This window comes from Oncorhynchus masou, unplaced genomic scaffold (assembly GCF_036934945.1).
Source record: "Oncorhynchus masou masou isolate Uvic2021 unplaced genomic scaffold, UVic_Omas_1.1 unplaced_scaffold_1496, whole genome shotgun sequence".
Classification (NCBI taxonomy): Eukaryota; Metazoa; Chordata; class Actinopteri; order Salmoniformes; family Salmonidae; genus Oncorhynchus; species Oncorhynchus masou.
Genome location: NW_027004967.1, coordinates 1 through 21,315, shown reverse-complemented (window position 1 = coordinate 21,315; position 21,315 = coordinate 1). Strand labels below are relative to the sequence as shown.

Here is a 21,315-nt window from a genome sequence, read left to right as displayed (position 1 = left end):
CTCTCTCATCTCACCCTGTCTCTCTCTCATCTCTCTCTCTCTCATCTCTTCTCTCATCTCTCCCTCTCATCTCTCCCTGTCTCTCTCTCATCTCTCCCTCTCATCTCACCCTCTCTCCCTCTCATCTCTCCCTCTCTCTCATCTCACCCTGTCTCTCTCTCATCTCTCTCTCTCATCTCTCTCTCTCATCTCTCCCTCTCATCTCTCCCCTTTCTGTCTCTCTGTCTCTCTCTCTCATCTCTCCTCTCATCTCTCCCTGTCTCTCTCATCTCACTGTCCTGTCTCTCTCATCTCTCCCTCTCATCTCTCTCATCATCTCACCTCTGTCTCCCCTCTCATCTCTGTCCTCTCATCTCTCTCATCTGTCCCTCTCTCTCATCTCACCCCCTGTCTCTCTCTCATCTCTCCCTCTCATCTCTCTCTCTCATCTCTGTGTTTTTGTCTGCAGGCAGGAAGAAGGCAGTAAGCAGTGCTGTGGGTCTCGTTAAGACGGTCTCCGTGTGGCAGATGACAAAACGAAGGTAAAGTAACAGATCCATCAATCTCCTGCTCTGTTGTCTGAACAGCTAGGTTAACACGCACGCAGACACACGGACACACACACACACACACACAGGCAGACACACACACACACGCACATACACACACACGTAGACAGACACACACGCGCAAACAGACACACACACACACACACGCAGACAGACACACACGCACACACACACGCAGACAGACACACACGCACACAGACACACACACACAGACACGCACACACACACGCAGACACACACACGTAAACAGACACACACACACAGAGACAGACAGACACACACACGCAGACAGACACACACACGCAGACAGACAGACACACGCAGACAGACACACGCAGACAGACACACGCAGACAGACAGACACATGCACGCAGACAGACACATACACGCAGACAGACAGACACACGTAGACAGACGGACACACGCAGACAGACAGACACACGTGACAGACAGACACGCAGACAGACAGACACCGCGCAGACAGACAGACACACGCAGACAGACAGACACACGCAGACAGACAGACACATGCACGCAGACAGACAGACACATGCACGCAGACAGACACATGCAGACAGACAGACACAGACAGGCAGACACAGACAGGCAGACAGACAGACACATGCACGCAGACAGACAGACACATGCACGCAGACAGACAGACACATGCACGCAGACAGACAGACACATGCACGCAGACAGACAGACACATGCACGCAGACAGACAGACACATGCACGCAGACAGACAGACACATGCACGCAGACAGACAGACACATGCACGCAGACAGACAGACACACGCAGACAGACAGACACACGCAGACAGACAGACACACGCAGACAGACACAGAAACAGACATACAGTTGAAGTCGTAAGTTTACATACACCTCAGCCCAATACATTTAAACTCAGTTTTCACAATACCTGACTTTTAATCCTAGTAAAATTCCCTGTCTTAGGTCAGTTAGGATCACCACTTTATTTTAAGGATATGAAATGTCAGAATAATAGTAGAGAGAATGATTTATTTCAGCTTTTATTTCTTTCATCACATTCCCAGTGGGTCAGAGGTTTACATACACTCAATTAGTATTTGGTAGTATTGCCTTTAAATTGTTTATCTTTGGGTCAAGCATTTTAGGTAGCCTTCCAAAAGCTTCCACAATAAGTTGGGTGAATTTTGTCCCATTCCTCCTGACAGAGCTGATGTAACTGAGTCAGGGTTTGTAGGCCTCACTTGCTCGCACACACTTTTTCAGTTCTGTCACATATTTTCCATTGGATTGAGGTCAGGACTTTGGTGATGGCCACTCCAATACCTGCCAGGACTTTTTGTTGTCCTTAAGCCATTTTTTGCCACAACTTTGGAAGTATGCTTGGGGTCATTGTCCATTTGGAAGACCCATTTGCACGCTTTAACTCCTGACTGATGTCTTGAGATGTTGCTTCAATATACGATGCTGCCACCCCCATGCTTCACGGTTGGGATGGTGTTCTTCAGCTTGCAAGCCTCTCCGTTTTCCTCCAAATATAACGATGGTCATTATGGCCAAACAGTTCTATTTTTGTTTCATCAGACGAGACATTTGGTCTGATGAAAAAAAGTAACACTTTGTCCCCATGCAGTTGCAAACCGTAGTCTGGCTTTTTTATGGCGGTTTTGGAGCAGTGGCTTCTTCCTTGCTAAGCGGCCTTTCAGGTTATGTCGATGTAGGACTCGTTTGACTGGGATTATAGATACTATTGTACCGGTTTCCTCCAGCATCTTCACAAGGTCCTTTGCTGTTGTTCTGGGATTGATTTGCACTTTTCACACCAAAGTACGTTAATCTCTAGAAGACATAACGAGTCTCCTCCTGAGCGGTATGACGGCTGCGTGGTCCCATGGTGTTTATACTTGTGTACTCTACTATTTGTGGAGTGGTTGAAAATGAGTTTTAATGACTCCAACTTTAGTGTATGTAAACTTGACATCAACTGTACACCCTACGCACACACACAGAAACACACACTGACAGATTGACACAGAACGCTAAACCTCAGCCAGAGGAATGCTAAACCTCATTCAGAGGAATGCTAAACCTCATTCAGAGGAATGCTAAACCCGGCCAGAGGAATGTTAAACCTCAGCCAGAGGAATGCTAAACCTCAGCCAGAGGAATGCTAAACCTCGGCCAGAGGAATGTTAAACCTCATTCAGGGGAATGCTAAACCTCAGCCAGAGAATGCTAAACCTCAGCCAGAGAAACGTTAAACCTCATTCAGGGGAATGCTAAACCTCAGCCAGAGGAATGCTAAACCTCAGCCAGAGGAATGCTAAACCTCAGCCAGAGGAATGCTAAACCTCGGCCAGAGGAATACTAAACCTCGGCCAGAGGAATGTTAAACCTCGGCCAGAGGAATGTTAAACCTCGGCCAGAGGAATGTTAAACCTCGGCCAGAGGAATGTTAAACCTCGGCCAGAGGAATGTTAAACCTCGGCCAGAGGAATGTTAAACCTCGGCCAGAGGAATGCTAAACCTCGGCCAGAGGAATGCTAAACCTCGGCCAGAGGAATGCTAAACCTCGGCCAAAGGGAATGCTAAACCTCGGCCAGAGGAATGCTAAACCTCGGCCAGAGGAATGTTAAACCTCGGCCAGAGGAATGTTAAACCTCGGCCAGAGGAATGTTAAACCTCGGCCAGAGGAATGCTAAACCTCGGCCAGAGGAATGCTAAACCTCGGCCAGAGGAATGCTAAACCTCGGCCAGAGGAATGCTAAAACCTCGGCCAGAGGAATGCTAAACCTCCGCCAGAGGAATGCTAAACCACCGCCAGAAGAATGTTAAACCTCAGCCGGAGGAATGTTAAACCTCAGCCGGAGGAATGCTAAACCTCAACCGGAGGAATGCTAAACCTCAACCGGAGGAATGCTAAACCTCAACCGGAGGAATGCTAAACCTCAGCCAGAGGAATGCTAAACCTCAGCCAGAGGAATGCTAAACCTCCGCCAGAGGAATGCTAAACCTCAGCCAGAGGAATGCTAAACCTCAGCCAGAGGAATGCTAAACCTCAGCCAGAGGAATGCTAAACCTCAGCCAGAGGAATGCTAAACCTCAGCCAGAGGAATGCTAAACCTCCGCCAGAGGAATGCTAAACCTCCGCCAGAGGAATGCTAAACCTCAGCCAGAGGAATGCTAAACCTCAGCCAGAGGAATGCTAAACCTCAGCCAGAGGAATGCTAAACCTCCGCCAGAGGAATGCTAATCCTCCGCCAGAGGAATGCTAAACCTCAGCCAGAGGAATGCTAAACCTCAGCCAGAGGAATGCTAAACCTCCGCCAGAGGAATGCTAAACCTCCGCCAGAGGAATGCTAAACCTCCGCCAGAGGAATGTTAAACCTCAGGCAGAGGAAATGCTTCTGGCAGTTTGGCATCCTCAAAAGAGGAGACTCTTACACGCCGCTGACTTGGCACAACTTTTTTAATGAACTGGTTAATTATTTTGTTCTCGGGACAGTTTGACAAACAATGGTTCCTCTTTTATAGCCTGGTTACAGTACACCTGGTATCGAGACTCCTTCGTGGAACATTAATAGACTGGTCCGCATTAAACGAGGCTTCTGCTTCCCCTACTGAAGGCTTGGAGACGAAACAGCATCATCTCTCGTGGACACAAGACTCCAAATTACCACGATATTATGTTCTGGGTTAACTGTCCTAAACATGAGGCGTGGATTTACAGGCCATATTTGTAAGATCACACATTTAGTTTCAATTCAAGGACTTTAGATGCAGGGGATGTTTCATGTGTCTGAGAGCTGGAAACTCTGTGTCGGGAAAAAGTAATGCTGTAATGTTGACAGTCGGGGATAATGTCTCTCCCATGTAGGACATCGTCGTAAAGATAACACTGTGATAATGTTGTGATGTTTCTCCTCTGTAAGACACTGAAGCAATGCTAAAATAACAGTCAGTGTAATGTGATAATGTTGTGATGTTAATGTTGTAATGTGATAATGGTGTAATTATAATGGTGTGATGTGATAATGTTGTAATGTTTCTCCTCTGTAAGACACTGAAGTAATGCTAAAATAACAGTCAGTGTAATGTGATAATGTTGTGATGATAATGTTGTAATGTGATAATGGTGTAATTATAATGGTGTGATGTGATGTTGTAATGTGATAATGCTTTAATGATAATGTCTCTCTGTAGGTCATCGTAGTAAAGATAACAGTGTGATAATGTTGTAATGTTTCTCCTCTGTAAGACACTGAAGCAATACTAAAATAACAGTCAGTGCAATGTGATAATGTTGTGGTGATAATGTTGTAGTGATAGTGTTGTAATGTGATAATGATGTAATGATAATGGTGTAATGTGATAATGTTGTAGCGATAGTGTTGTAATGTGATAATGATGTAATGATAATGTTGTAATGTGATAATGATGTAATGATAATGTTGTAGTGATAGTGTTGTAATGTGATAATGGTGTAATTATAATGGTGTGATGTGGTGAAGGTGTAATGTGATAATGTTGTAGTGATAATGTTGTAGTGATAGTGCTGTAATGTGATAATGGTGTAATTATAATGGTGTGATGTGATGGTGTACTGTGATAATGATGTAATGATAATGGTGTGATGTGATGATGGTGTACTGTGATAATGTTGTAATGATAATGTTGTAGTGATATTGTTGTAATGTGATAATGGTGTAATGATAGTGATGCGATGAAGGTGTAATGTGATAATGCTGTAACGATAATGTTGTAGTGATAGTGTTGCAATGTGATACTGATGTAACGATAATGGTGCGATGTGACGATGACGTAATGTGATAATGCTGTAATGATAATGTTGTATTGTTATTGTTGTAATGTGATAATGCTGTAATGATAATGTTGCAGCGATAGTGTTGTAATGTGATAATGATGTAATGATAATGGTGTGATGTGACGAATGTGCAATGTGATAATGCTGTAATGATAATGCTGTAGCGATAGTGTTGTAATGTGATAATGATGTAATGATAATGTCTCTGTAGGACCTGATCCTAGACCAGACAATAGAGAAGGTATCGTTTCACGCTCGACAGGAACTTTGAGAGCTGCTTCTCCTACATCTGTAGAGATGGAACGACGAGACGCTGGATCTGCCACTGCTTCATGGCTATCAAGGACTCGGTAAGACCCTAACCTGTTACCCTAACCCCTAAACCGGACCCTAACCTGTTACCCTCACCCCTAAACCAGACCCTAACCTGTTACCCTAACCTGTTACCCTAACCCCTAAACCAGACCCTACCTGTTACCCTAACCCCTAAACCAGACCCTAACCTGTTACCCTAACCCCTAAACCAGACCCTAACCTGTTACCCTAACCTGTTACCCTAACCCCTAAACCAGACCCTAACCTGTTACCCTAACCCCTAAACCAGGCCCTAACCTGTTACCCTCACCCCTAAACCAGACCCTAACCTGTTACCCTAACCTGTTACCCTAACCCCTAAACCAGACCCTAACCTGTTACCCTAACCCCTAAACCAGGCCCTAACCTGTTACCCTAACCCCTAAACCAGACCCTAACCTGTTACCCTAACCTGTTACCCTAAACCAGACCCTAACCTGTTACCCTAACCTGTTACCCTAACCCCTAAACCAGACCCTAACCTGTTACCCTAACCCCTAAACCAGGCCCTAACCTGTTACCCTCACCCCTAAACCAGACCCTAACCTGTTACCCTAACCTGTTACCCTAACCCCTAAACCAGACCCTAACCTGTTACCCTAACCCCTAAACCAGGCCCTAACCTGTTACCCTCACCCCTAAACCAGACCCTAACCTGTTACCCTAACCTGTTACCCTAACCCCTAAACCAGACCCTAACCTGTTACCCTAACCTGTTACCCTCACCCCTAAACCAGACCCTAACCTGTTACCCTAACCTGTTACCCTAACCCCTAAACCAGACCCTAACCTGTTACCCTAACCCCTAAACCAGACCCCAACCTGTTACCCTAACCCCTAAACCAGACCCGAACCTGTTACCCTAACCTGTTACCCTAACCCCTATTCCAGACCCTAACCCCTAAACCAAACCCTAACCTGTTACCCTAAACCAGACCCTAACCTGTTACCCTAACCCCTAAAGCAGGCCCTAACCTGTTACCCTAACCCCTAAACCAGACCCTAACCTGTTACCCTAACCTGTTACCCTAACCCCTAAAGCAGGCCCTAACCTGTTACCCTAACCCCTAAACCAGACCCTAACCTGTTACCCTAACCCCTAAACCAGACCCTAACCTGTTACCCTAACCCCTAAACCAGACCCTAACCTGTTACCCTAACCTGTTACCCTCACCCCTAAACCAGACCCTAACCTGTTACCCTAACCCCTAAACCAGGCCCTAACCTGTTACCCTAACCCCTAAACCAGACCCTAACCTGTTACCCTAACCCCTAAACCAGGCCCTAACCTGTTACCCTAACCCCTAAACCAGGCCCTAACCTGTTACCCTAACCCCTAAACCAGACCCTAACCTGTTACCCTAACCCCTAAACCAGGCCCTAACCTGTTACCCTAACCTGTTACCCTAACCCCTATTCCAGACCCTAACCCCTAAACCAAACCCTAACCTGTTACCCTAAACAGACCCTAACCTGTTACCCTAACCCTAAAGCAGGCCCTAACCTGTTACCCTAACCCCTAAACCAGACCCTAACCTGTTACCCTAACCCCTAAACCAGACCCTAACCTGTTACCCTAACCTGTTACCCTAACCCCTAAAGCAGGCCCTAACCTGTTACCCTAACCCCTAAACCGGACCCTAACCTGTTACCCTCACCCCTAAACCAGACCCTAACCTGTTACCCTAACCTGTTACCCTAACCCCTAAACCAGACCCTAACCTGTTACCCTAACCCCTAAACCAGGCCCTAACCTGTTAACCTAACCTGTTACCCTAACCCCTAAACCAGACCCTAACCTGTTACCCTGACCCCTAAACCAGGCCCTAACCTGTTACCCTAACCCCTAAACCAGACCCTAACCTGTTACCCTAACCCCTAAACCAGACCCTAACCTGTTACCCTAACCCCTAAACCAGGCCCTAACCTGTTACCCTAACCTGTTACCCTAACCCCTAAACCAGGCCCTAACCTGTTACACTAACCCCCTAACACCCATCTCCTAACCCCAAACCAGACCCTAACCACCTAACACCTACCTCCTAACCAGACCCTAACCTGTTACACTAACCCCCTAACATCTACCTCCTAACCCCTAAACCAGACACTAACTTGTTACTCTAACCCCAAAACCAGACCCTAACTTGTGACCCTAACCCCCTAAACCAGACCCTAACCCCTAAACCAGACCCTAACTTGTTACCCTAACCCCTAAACCAGACCCTAACCCCCTAAACCAGACCCTAACCCCAAAACCAGACCCTAACCTGTTCAACTAACTCCAAAACCAGGCCCTAACCTGTTACCCTAACCCCTAAACCAGACCCTAACCCCAAAACCAGACTCTAACCCCAAAACCAGACCCTAACCTGTTACCCTAACCCCAAAACCAGACCCTAACCTGTTACCCTAACCCCTGAACCAGACCCTAACCTGTTACCCTAACCCCTAAACCAGACCCTAACCTGTTACCCTAACCCCTAAACCGGACCCTAACCCATAAAGCAGACCCTAACCCCTAAACCAGACCCTGACCTGTTATCCTAACCCCTGAGCCAGACTCTAACCTGTTACACTAACCCCAGCTGACTTTTTTTATATTTATTTATTAACTAGGCAATTCAGTTAAGAACAAATTCTAATTTACAATGACGGCCTACCCGGGGCCAAACCCAGACGACGCTGGGCCAATTGTGCAGCCTGGAACCGAACCATGGGTCTGTAGTGACGCATCTAGCACGAAGATGCAGTGCCTTAGACCGATGAACCACTCTTGGGCCCAAGTTAATAAGGAAGACCTTAAGCTATTCTCACTAGTGAAATGATATTGTGTTAAGGTGTTATGTGGTATTGTGTTAAGGTGTTATGTGGTATTGTGTTAAAGTGTTATGTGGTATTGTGTTAAGGTGTTACGTGGTATTGTGTTAAGGTGTTATGTGGTATTGTGTTAAGGTGTTATGTGGTATTGTGTTAAGGTGTTATGTGGTATTGTGTTAAGGTGTTATGTGGTATTGTGTTAAGGTGTTATGTGGTATTGTGTTAAGGTGTTATGTGGTATTGTGTTAAGGTGTTATGTGGTATTGTGTTAAGGTGTTATGTGGTATTGTGTTAAGGGAGAGCGTCTGAGCCACTCAGTGGGCTGTGCCTTCGCTGCCTGTCTGGAGAGGAAACAGAAGAGAGAGAAGGAGTGTGGGGTCACAGCAACCTTCGACTCCAACAGAACCACCTTCACCAGGGAGGGCTCGTTCAGAGTTACCACAGCGACGGAAGCCGCGGAGCGAGAGGAGGTCATGAGGCAGTTGCAGGACAAGAAAGGTGTGTGTGTGTGTCTGTGTGTGTGTGTGTGTGTGTGTGTGTGTTCTTGTGTCCCATTCTTTACATGATGTATTTATCTGGTGGTCTGCCGTCCCCTGATGTTTCCTACAGCAGAGGGCGATGTCAGGCCCCCCATCCCTCTCTCCTCAGGCCCCAGTGAGGGTGTGGTGAACCAGGCTGTGGCCCCTCTACCAGGGCCACCGTCCCCCTCCTCCTCCCCTCCCCTGGGCCCCCAGGTTATCCCCCGCAGACACGCCCCAGTGGAGGTCCTGGCCAGACAGGGTTCCTTCAGAGGGTTCCCTGCCCTCAACAACAACTCCTCTCCCTTCAAACGGCAGCTGTCCCTCAGGATGAACGATCTGCCCCCTACCATGCAGTCTGACATCCCAATGAACAACACAGGTCAGTCTGTAGCTAGTCTCACTTAAACAATGAACAACACAGGTCAGTCAGTAGCTAGTCTCACTTAAACAATGAACAACACAGGTCAGTCAGTAGCTAGTCTCACTTAAACAATGAACAACACAGGTCAGTCTAGCTAGTCTGACTTAAACAATGAACAACACAGGTCAGTCAGTAGCTAGTCTCACTTAAACCATGAACAACACAGGTCAGTCTAGCTAGTCTGACTTAAACAATGAACAACACAGGTCAGTCAGTAGCTAGTCTCACTTAAACCATGAACAACACAGGTCAGTCTAGCTAGTCTCACTTAAACAATGAACAACACAGGTCAGTCTGTAGCTAGTCTGACTTAAACAATGAACAACACAGGTCAGTCTAGCTAGTCTGACTTAAACAATGAACAACACAGGTCAGTCTAGCTAGTCTGACTTAAACAATGAACAACACAGGTCAGTCTAGCTAGTCTGACTTAAACAATGAACAACACAGGTCAGTCAGTAGCTAGTCTCACTTAAACAATGAACAACACAGGTCAGTCTAGCTAGTCTCACTTAAACAATGAACAACACAGGTCAGTCTGTAGCTAGTCTCACTTAAACAATGAACAACACAGGTCAGTCAGTAGCTAGTCTCACTTAAACAATGAACAAAACAGGTCAGTCAGTAGCTAGTCTGACTTAAACAATGAACAACACAGGTCAGTCAGTAGCTAGTCTCACTTAAACAATGAACAACACAGGTCAGTCAGTAGCTAGTCTCACTTAAACAATGAACAACACAGGTCAGTCTGTAGCTAGTCTCACTTAAACAATGAACAACACAGGTCAGTCTAGCTAGTCTGACTTAAACAATGAACAACACAGGTCAGTCTAGCTAGTCTCACTTAAACAATGAACAACACAGGTCAGTCTAGCTAGTCTCACTTAAACAATGAACAACACAGGTCAGTCTAGCTAGTCTCACTTAAACAATGAACAACACAGGTCAGTCTAGCTAGTCTCACTTAAACAATGAACAACACAGGTCAGATGTGGGTCCACTCTTGTCTCATTCACCTACAATAGATCAATACATCACTTTGTAACCATGTATGAAACAATATTAGGCATCAGTGGCTTGCTATGTGAGCTTTGGTTTTCTGAATGTTTTTGTCCATAATGTTTCTGTCCACTACAACAGTATTGTCCATAATGATTCTGTCCACTACAATACAACAGTATTGTCCATAATGTTTCTGTCCACTACAACAGTATTGTCCATAATGTTTCTGTCCACTACAATACAACAGTATTGTCCATAATGTTTCTGTCCACTACAACAGTATTGTCCATAATGTTTCTGTCCACTACAATACAACAGTATTGTCCATAATGATTCTGTCCACTACAATACAACAGTATTGTCCATAATGTTTCTGTCCACTACAACAGTATTGTCCATAATGTTTCTGTCCAATACAACAGTATTGTCCATAATGATTCTGTCCAATACAATACAACAGTATTGTCCATAATGATTCTGTCCAATACAACAGTATTGTCCATAATGTTTCTGTCCAATACAACAGTATTGTCCATAATGTTTCTGTCCAATACAACAGTATTGTCCATAATGTTTCTGTCCACTACAACAGTATTGTCCATAATGATTCTGTCCACTACAATACAACAGTATTGTCCATAATGTTTCTGTCCACTACAACAGTATTGTCCATAATGATTCTGTCCACTACAACAGTATTGTCCATAATGTTTCTGTCCACTACAACAGTATTGTCCATAATGATTCTGTCCAATACAACAGTATTGTCCATAATGATTCTGTCCACTACAACAGTATTGTCCATAATGTTTCTGTCCACTACAATACAACAGTATTGTCCATAATGATTCTGTCCACTACAATACAACAGTATTGTCCATAATGTTTCCGTCCACTACAACAGTATTGTCCATAATGTTTCTGTCCACTACAATACAACAGTATTGTCCATAATGATTCTGTCCACTACAACAGTATTGTCCATAATGATTCTGTCCACTACAACAGTATTGTCCATAATGTTTCTGTCCACTACAACAGTATTGTCCATAATGTTTCTGTCCAATACAACAGTATTGTCCATAATGATTCTGTCCAATACAACAGTATTGTCCATAATGATTCTGTCCACTACAACAGTATTGTCCATAATGATTCTGTCCACTACAATACAACAGTATTGTCCATAATGATTCTGTCCACTACAATACAACAGTATTGTCCATAATGATTCTGTCCAATACAACAGTATTGTCCATAATGATTCTGTCCAATACAACAGTATTGTCCATAATGTTTCTGTCCACTACAACAGTATTGTCCATAATGATTCTGTCCACTACAATACAACAGTATTGTCCATAATGATTCTGTCCACTACAATACAACAGTATTGTCCATAATGATTCTGTCCAATACAATACAACAGTATTGTCCATAATGTTTCTGTCCAATACAACAGTATTGTCCATAATGATTCTGTCCAATACAACAGTATTGTCCATAATGATTCTGTCCAATACAACAGTATTGTCCATAATGTTTCTGTCCAATACAACAGTATTGTCCATAATGTTTCTGTCCACTACAACAGTATTGTCCATAATGATTCTGTCCACTACAATACAACAGTATTGTCCATAATGATTCTGTCCAATACAACAGTATTGTCCATAATGTTTCCGTCCAATACAACAGTATTGTCCATAATGATTCTGTCCACTACAACAGTATTGTCCATAATGTTTCTGTCCAATACAACAGTATTGTCCATAATGTTTCTGTCCACTACAACAGTATTGTCCATAATGTTTCCGTCCAATACAATACAACAGTATTGTCCATAATGTTTCTGTCCACTACAACAGTATTGTCCATAATGATTCTGTCCAATACAACAGTATTGTCCATAATGATTCTGTCCACTACAACAGTATTGTCCATAATGATTCTGTCCAATACAATACAACAGTATTGTCCATAATGATTCTGTCCAATACAATACAACAGTATTGTCCATAATGATTCTGTCCAATACAATACAACAGTATTGTCCATAATGATTCTGTCCAATACAACAGTATTGTCCATAATGATTCTGTCCACTACAATACAACAGTATTGTCCATAATGATTCTGTCCAATACAACAGTATTGTCCATAATGATTCTGTCCAATACAACAGTATTGTCCATAATGATTCTGTCCACTACGACAGTATTGTCCATAATGTTTCTGTCCAAAACAATACAACAGTATTGTCCATAATGTTTCTGTCCACTACAACAGTATTGTCCATAATGATTCTGTCCAATACAACAGTATTGTCCATAATGATTCTGTCCACTACAACAGTATTGTCCATAATGATTCTGTCCACTACGACAGTATTGTCCATAATGTTTCTGTCCACTACAATACAACAGTATTGTCCATAATGATTCTGTCCAACACAACAGTATTGTCCATAATGTTTCTGTCCACTACAACAGTATTGTCCATAATGTTTCTGTCCACTACAACAGTATTGTCCATAATGTTTCTGTCCACTACAACAGTATTGTCCATAATGATTCTGTCCACTACAACAGTATTGTCCATAATGTTTCTGTCCACTACAACAGTATTGTCCATAATGTTTCTGTCCACTACAACAGTATTGTCCATAATGATTCTGTCCACTACAACAGTATTGTCCATAATGATTCTGTCCAATACAACAGTATTGTCCATAATGATTCTGTCCACTACAATACAACAGTATTGTCCATAATGATTCTGTCCAATACAATACAACAGTATTGTCCATAATGTTTCTGTCCAATACAATACAACAGTATTGTCCATAATGTTTCTGTCCAATACAACAGTATTGTCCATAATGATTCTGTCCACTACAATACAACAGTATTGTCCATAATGTTTCTGTCCACTACAACAGTATTGTCCATAATGTTTCTGTCCACTACAACAGTATTGTCCATAATGATTCTGTCCAATACAACAGTATTGTCCATAATGATTCTGTCCACTACAACAGTATTGTCCATAATGTTTCTGTCCACTACAATACAACAGTATTGTCCATAATGATTCTGTCCACTACAACAGTATTGTCCATAATGTTTCTGTCCAATACAACAGTATTGTCCATAATGATTCTGTCCACTACAACAGTATTGTCCATAATGTTTCTGTCCAATACAACAGTATTGTCCATAATGATTCTGTCCACTACAACAGTATTGTCCATAATGTTTCTGTCCAATACAATACAACAGTATTGTCCATAATGTTTTCTGTCCAATACAACAGTATTGTCCATAATGATTCTGTCCAATACAATACAACAGTATTGTCCATAATGTTTCTGTCCAATACAACAGTATTGTCCATAATGATTCTGTCCAATACAACAGTATTGTCCATAATGATTCTGTCCAATACAACAGTATTGTCCATAATGTTTCTGTCCACTACAACAGTATTGTCCATAATGTTTCTGTCCACTACAATACAACAGTATTGTCCATAATGTTTCTGTCCACTACAATACAACAGTATTGTCCATAATGTTTCTGTCCACTACAACAGTATTGTCCATAATGATTCTGTCCACTACAACAGTATTGTCCATAATGTTTCGTCCACTACAATACAACAGTATTGTCCATAGTGATTCTGTCCACTACAATACAACAGTATTGTCCATAATGATTCTGTCCAATACAACAGTATTGTCCATAATGTTTCTGTCCACTACAACAGTATTGTCCATAATGTTTCTGTCCACTACAACAGTATTGTCCATAATGATTCTGTCCAATACAACAGTATTGTCCATAATGATTCTGTCCACTACAACAGTATTGTCCATAATGTTTCTGTCCAATACAACAGTATTGTCCATAATGATTCTGTCCACTACAATACAACAGTATTGTCCATAATGTTCTGTCCACTACAACAGTATTGTCCATAATGATTCTGTCCACTACAACAGTATTGTCCATAATGTTTCTGTCCACTACAACAACAGTATTGTCCATAATGATTCTGACCAATACAACAGTATTGTCCATAATGTTTCTGTCCACTACAATACAACAGTATTGTCCATAATGTTTCTGTCCACTACAACAGTATTGTCCATAATGTTTCTGTCCACTACAACAGTATTGTCCATAATGTTTCTGTCCACTACAACAGTATTGTCCATAATGTTTCTGTCCAATACAACAGTATTGTCCATAATGTTTCTGTCCAATACAATACAACAGTATTGTCCATAATGTTTCTGTCCAATACAACAGTATTGTCCATAATGTTTCTGTCCAATACAATACAACAGTATTGTCCATAATGTTTCTGTCCAATACAACAGTATTGTCCATAATGATTCTGTCCACTACAATACAACAGTATTGTCCATAATGTTTCTGTCCAATACAACAGTATTGTCCATAATGATTCTGTCCAATACAACAGTATTGTCCATAATGTTTCTGTCCACTACAACAGTATTGTTCATAATGATTCTGTCCAATACAACAGTATTGTCCATAATGTTTCTGTCCACTACAACAACAGTATTGTCCATAATGATTCTGTCCAATACAACAGTATTGTCCATAATGATTCTGTCCAATACAACAGTATTGTCCATAATGATTCTGTCCAATACAACAGTATTGTCCATAATGATTCTGTCCACTACAACAGTATTGTCCATAATGTTTCTGTCCACTACAACATTATTGTCCATAATGATTCTGTCCAATACAACAGTATTGTCCATAATGATTCTGTCCAATACAACAGTATTGTCCATAATGTTTCTGTCCAATACAACAGTATTGTCCATAATGTTTCTGTCCAATACAACAGTATTGTCCATAATGTTTCTGTCCAATACAACAGTATTGTCCATAATGATTCTGTCCAATACAATACAACAGTATTGTCCATAATGATTCTGTCCAATACAATACAACAGTATTGTCCATAATGATTCTGTCCAATACAACAGTATTGTCCATAATGATTCTGTCCACTACAATACAACAGTATTGTCCATAATGATTCTGTCCAATACTATTGTCCATAATGATTCTGTCAACAACAGTATTGTCCATAATGATTCTGTCCACTACGACAGTATTGTCCATAATGTTTCTGTCCAAAACAATACAACAGTATTGTCCATAATGTTTCTGTCCACTACAACAGTATTGTCCATAATGATTCTGTCCAATACAACAGTATTGTCCATAATGATTCTGTCCACTACAACAGTATTGTCCATAATGATTCTGTCCACTACGACAGTATTGTCCATAATGTTTCTGTCCACTACAATACAACAGTATTGTCCATAATGATTCTGTCCAACACAACAGTATTGTCCATAATGTTTCTGTCCACTACAACAGTATTGTCCATAATGTTTCTGTCCACTACAACAGTATTGTCCATAATGTTTCTGTCCACTACAACAGTATTGTCCATAATGATTCTGTCCACTACAACAGTATTGTCCATAATGTTTCTGTCCACTACAACAGTATTGTCCATAATGTTTCTGTCCACTACAACAGTATTGTCCATAATGATTCTGTCCACTACAACAGTATTGTCCATAATGATTCTGTCCACTACAACAGTATTGTCCATAATGATTCTGTCCACTACAATACAACAGTATTGTCCATAATGATTCTGTCCAATACAATACAACAGTATTGTCCATAATGTTTCTGTCCAATACAATACAACAGTATTGTCCATAATGTTTCTGTCCAATACAACAGTATTGTCCATAATGATTCTGTCCACTACAATACAACAGTATTGTCCATAATGTTTTCTGTCCACTACAACAGTATTGTCCATAATGTTTCTGTCCACTACAACAGTATTGTCCATAATGATTCTGTCCAATACAACAGTATTGTCCATAATGATTCTGTCCAATACAACAGTATTGTCCATAATGTTTCTGTCCACTACAATACAACAGTATTGTCCATAATGATTCTGTCCACTACAACAGTATTGTCCATAATGTTTCTGTCCAATACAACAGTATTGTCCATAATGATTCTGTCCACTACAACAGTATTGTCCATAATGTTTCTGTCCAATACAACAGTATTGTCCATAATGATTCTGTCCACTACAACAGTATTGTCCATAATGTTTCTGTCCAATACAATACAACAGTATTGTCCATAATGTTTCTGTCCAATACAACAGTATTGTCCATAATGATTCTGTCCAATACAATACAACAGTATTGTCCATAATGTTTCTGTCCAATACAACAGTATTGTCCATAATGATTCTGTCCAATACAACAGTATTGTCCATAATGATTCTGTCCAATACAACAGTATTGTCCATAATGTTTCTGTCCACTACAACAGTATTGTCCATAATGTTTCTGTCCACTACAATACAACAGTATTGTCCATAATGTTTCTGTCCACTACAATACAACAGTATTGTCCATAATGTTTCTGTCCACTACAACAGTATTGTCCATAATGATTCTGTCCACTACAACAGTATTGTCCATAATGTTTCTGTCCACTACAATACAACAGTATTGTCCATAATGATTCTGTCCACTACAATACAACAGTATTGTCCATAATGATTCTGTCCAATACAACAGTATTGTCCATAATGTTTCTGTCCACTACAACAGTATTGTCCATAATGTTTCTGTCCACTACAACAGTATTGTCCATAATGATTCTGTCCAATACAACAGTATTGTCCATAATGATTCTGTCCACTACAACAGTATTGTCCATAATGTTTCTGTCCAATACAACAGTATTGTCCATAATGATTCTGTCCACTACAATACAACAGTATTGTCCATAATGTTTCTGTCCACTACAACAGTATTGTCCATAATGATTCTGTCCACTACAACAGTATTGTCCATAATGTTTCTGTCCACTACAACAGTATTGTCCATAATGATTCTGACCAATACAACAGTATTGTCCATAATGTTTCTGTCCACTACAACAGTATTGTCCATAATGTTTCTGTCCACTACAACAGTATTGTCCATAATGTTTCTGTCCACTACAACAGTATTGTCCATAATGTTTCTGTCCACTACAACAGTATTGTCCATAATGTTTCTGTCCAATACAACAGTATTGTCCATAATGTTTCTGTCCAATACAATACAACAGTATTGTCCATAATGTTTCTGTCCAATACAACAGTATTGTCCATAATGTTTCTGTCCAATACAATACAACAGTATTGTCCATAATGTTTCTGTCCAATACAACAGTATTGTCCATAATGATTCTGTCCACTACAATACAACAGTATTGTCCATAATGTTTCTGTCCAATACAACAGTATTGTCCATAATGATTCTGTCCACTACAACAGTATTGTCCATAATGTTTCTGTCCACTACAACAGTATTGTCCATAATGATTCTGTCCAATACAACAGTATTGTCCATAATGTTTCTGTCCACTACAATACAACAGTATTGTCCATAATGATTCTGTCCAATACAACAGTATTGTCCATAATGATTCTGTCCAATACAACAGTATTGTCCATAATGATTCTGTCCACTACAATACAACAGTATTGTCCATAATGATTCTGTCCAATACAACAGTATTGTCCATAATGATTCTGTCCACTACAACAGTATTGTCCATAATGTTTCTGTCCACTACAACATTATTGTCCATAATGATTCTGTCCAATACAACAGTATTGTCCATAATGATTCTGTCCAATACAACAGTATTGTCCATAATGTTTCTGTCCAATACAACAGTATTGTCCATAATGTTTCTGTCCAATACAACAGTATTGTCCATAATGTTTCTGTCCAATACAACAGTATTGTCCATAATGATTCTGTCCAATACAATACAACAGTATTGTCCATAATGTTTCTGTCCACTACAATACAACAGTATTGTCCATAATGTTTCTGTCCAAAACAACAGTATTGTCCATAATGATTCTGTCCACTACAACAGTATTGTCCATAATGATTCTGTCCAATACAATACAACAGTATTGTCCATCATGTTTCTGTCCACTACAACAGTATTGTCCATAATGTTTCCGTCCAATACAACAGTATTGTCCATAATGTTTCTGTCCACTACAACAGTATTGTCCATAATGATTCTGTCCAATACAATACAACAGTATTGTCCATAATGTTTCTGTCCAATACAACAGTATTGTCCATAATGTTTCCGTCCAATACAACAGTATTGTCCATAATGATTCTGTCCAATACAATACAACAGTATTGTCCATAATGTTTCTGTCCAATACAATACAACAGTATTGTCCATAATGATTCTGTCCAATACAATACAACAGTATTGTCCATAATGATTCTGTCCACTACAACACAACAGTATTGTCCATAATGATTCTGTCCAATACAACAGTATTGTCCATAATGTTTCTGTCCACTACAACAGTATTGTCCATAATGATTCTGTCCAATACAACAGTATTGTCCATAATGATTCTGTCCAATACAACAGTATTGTCCATAATGATTCTGTCCAATACAACAGTATTGTCCATAATGATTCTGTCCACTACAACAGTATTGTCCATAATGATTCTGTCCAATACAATACAACAGTATTGTCCATAATGTTTCTGTCCAATACAATACAACATTATTGTCCATAATGTTTCTGTCCACTACAACAGTATTGTCCATAATGATTCTGTCCAATACAATACAACAGTATTGTCCATAATGTTTCTGTCCACTACAACATTATTGTCCATAATGATTCTGTCCACTACAACAGTATTGTCCATAATGATTCTGTCCAACACAACAGTATTGTCCATAATGTTTCTGTCCACTACAACAGAAATGTGTCTTCTGCTCCGTCCTCAGCGCCCCCAGACAGCACTCATCATGAACAGTGTTTTTTGTGAGGGTACCTCATGACTGAATGTTTGACAAATGTCCATGTACCGTTCCTCCAGTCCCAGAGGTGGAGGGAGAGGGCGACAGCATCAGCTCGTTGTGTACCCAGATCGCCTCAGCCTTCAGTGGGCCTCCTGAAGACCCCTTCTCCCAGGCCCCCATGCCCCGGCCAACCTCCACCCCACAGTCACCTGTAGCGCCCCCGGGGGCTCAGCCAGGTAACTACACTCCACTGCAACACAAACCAAGACCGCCGACACACACACAATAACACAAGTTCACGTGTTTTCTAGGCCTTGTCTCCCTGCATTTTGAATAACACGCTATAAAGTGATTATGATACTTCAGTTGTTCATTTCTTCCATATTCAATCATCTAATATTACCACATGGTGTCTGTATGTATCATCTAATATTACCATGTCTATATACCACATGGTGTCTGTATGTATCATCTAATATTACCACATGGTGCCTGTATGTATCATCTAATATTACCACATGGTGTCTGTATGTATCATCTAATATTACCATGTCAATATACCACATGGTGTCTGTATGTACTATCTAATATTACCATGTCTATATACCACATGGTGTCTGTATGTATCATCTAATATTACCATGTCTATATACCACATGGTGTATGTATGTATCATCTAATATTACCATGTCTATATACCACATGGTGTCTGTATGTATCATCTAATATTACCACATGGTGTCTGTATGTATCATCTAATATTACCACATGGTGTCTGTATGTATCATCTAATATTACCATGTCAATATACCACATGGTGTCTGTATGTACCATCTAATATTACCACATGGTGTCTGTATGTATCATCTAATATTACCACATGGTGTCTGTATGTATCATCTAATATTACCACATGGTGTCTGTATGTATCATCTAATATTACCATGTCTATATACCACATGGTGTCTGTATGTATCATCTAATATTACCATGTCTATATACCACATGGTGTCTGTATGTATCATCTAATATTACCATGTCTATACACCACATGGTGTCTGTATGTATCATCTAATATTACCATGTCTATATACCACATGGTGTCTGTATGTATCATCTAATATTACCACATGGTGTCTGTATGTATCATCTAATATTACCCATGGTGTCTGTATGTATCATCTAATATTACCCATGGTGTCTGTATGTATCATCTAATATTACCATGTCTATATACTACTGAACTACTGGGTCATGTCTTTCTGTTTCCTGTTGTGAAAGGTCCTGTCTTCACTCCTTCTGCTTTGTCTAACTCTCCAGCACTGCCCCTCCACTTCCTGCCCGAGAGACTAACCCGTGGGCCAAGACTCCTGGCCCCGCAGGGCACCATACCCCCGACCTCCACCTCAGCACACCCAGGTAAGGACTAGAGCATAAAAATAGATTTCGAGCCTCGGGCCCCTTGGTGTTTGGCTCCTACTGTGGTTGTTCTGTTTCTATGGATTGAGACACCAGACCAGAACACAGACAGGCTGGTTCTGTTTCTATGGACTGGGACACCAGACCAGAACACAGACAGGCTGGTTCTGTTTCTCTGGACTGAGACACCAGACCAGAACACAGACAGGCTGTGGTGCTGTTCTCTGGACTGGAGACACCCAGACCAGAACACAGACAGGCTGGTTCTGTTTCTCTGGACTGAGACACCAGACCAGAACACAGACAGGCTGGTTCTGTTTCTATGGACTGAGACACCAGACCAGAACACAGACAGGCTGGTTCTGTTTCTCTGGACTGAGACACCAGACAAGAACACAGACAGGCTGGTTCTGTTTCTCTGGACTGAGACACCAGACCAGAACACAGACAGGCTGGTTCTGTTTCTC

The 21,315-nt window shown here is 41.2% G+C and overlaps 1 pseudogene; it reads left to right on the top strand.

Annotated features, from left to right (window-relative positions):
- The window catches only part of LOC135531031 (protein numb homolog), a 27,388-nt pseudogene extending 6,540 nt beyond the window's left edge, over positions 1 to 20,848 (top strand).
- The last annotated feature ends 467 nt before the right edge of the window (positions 20,849 to 21,315 follow it).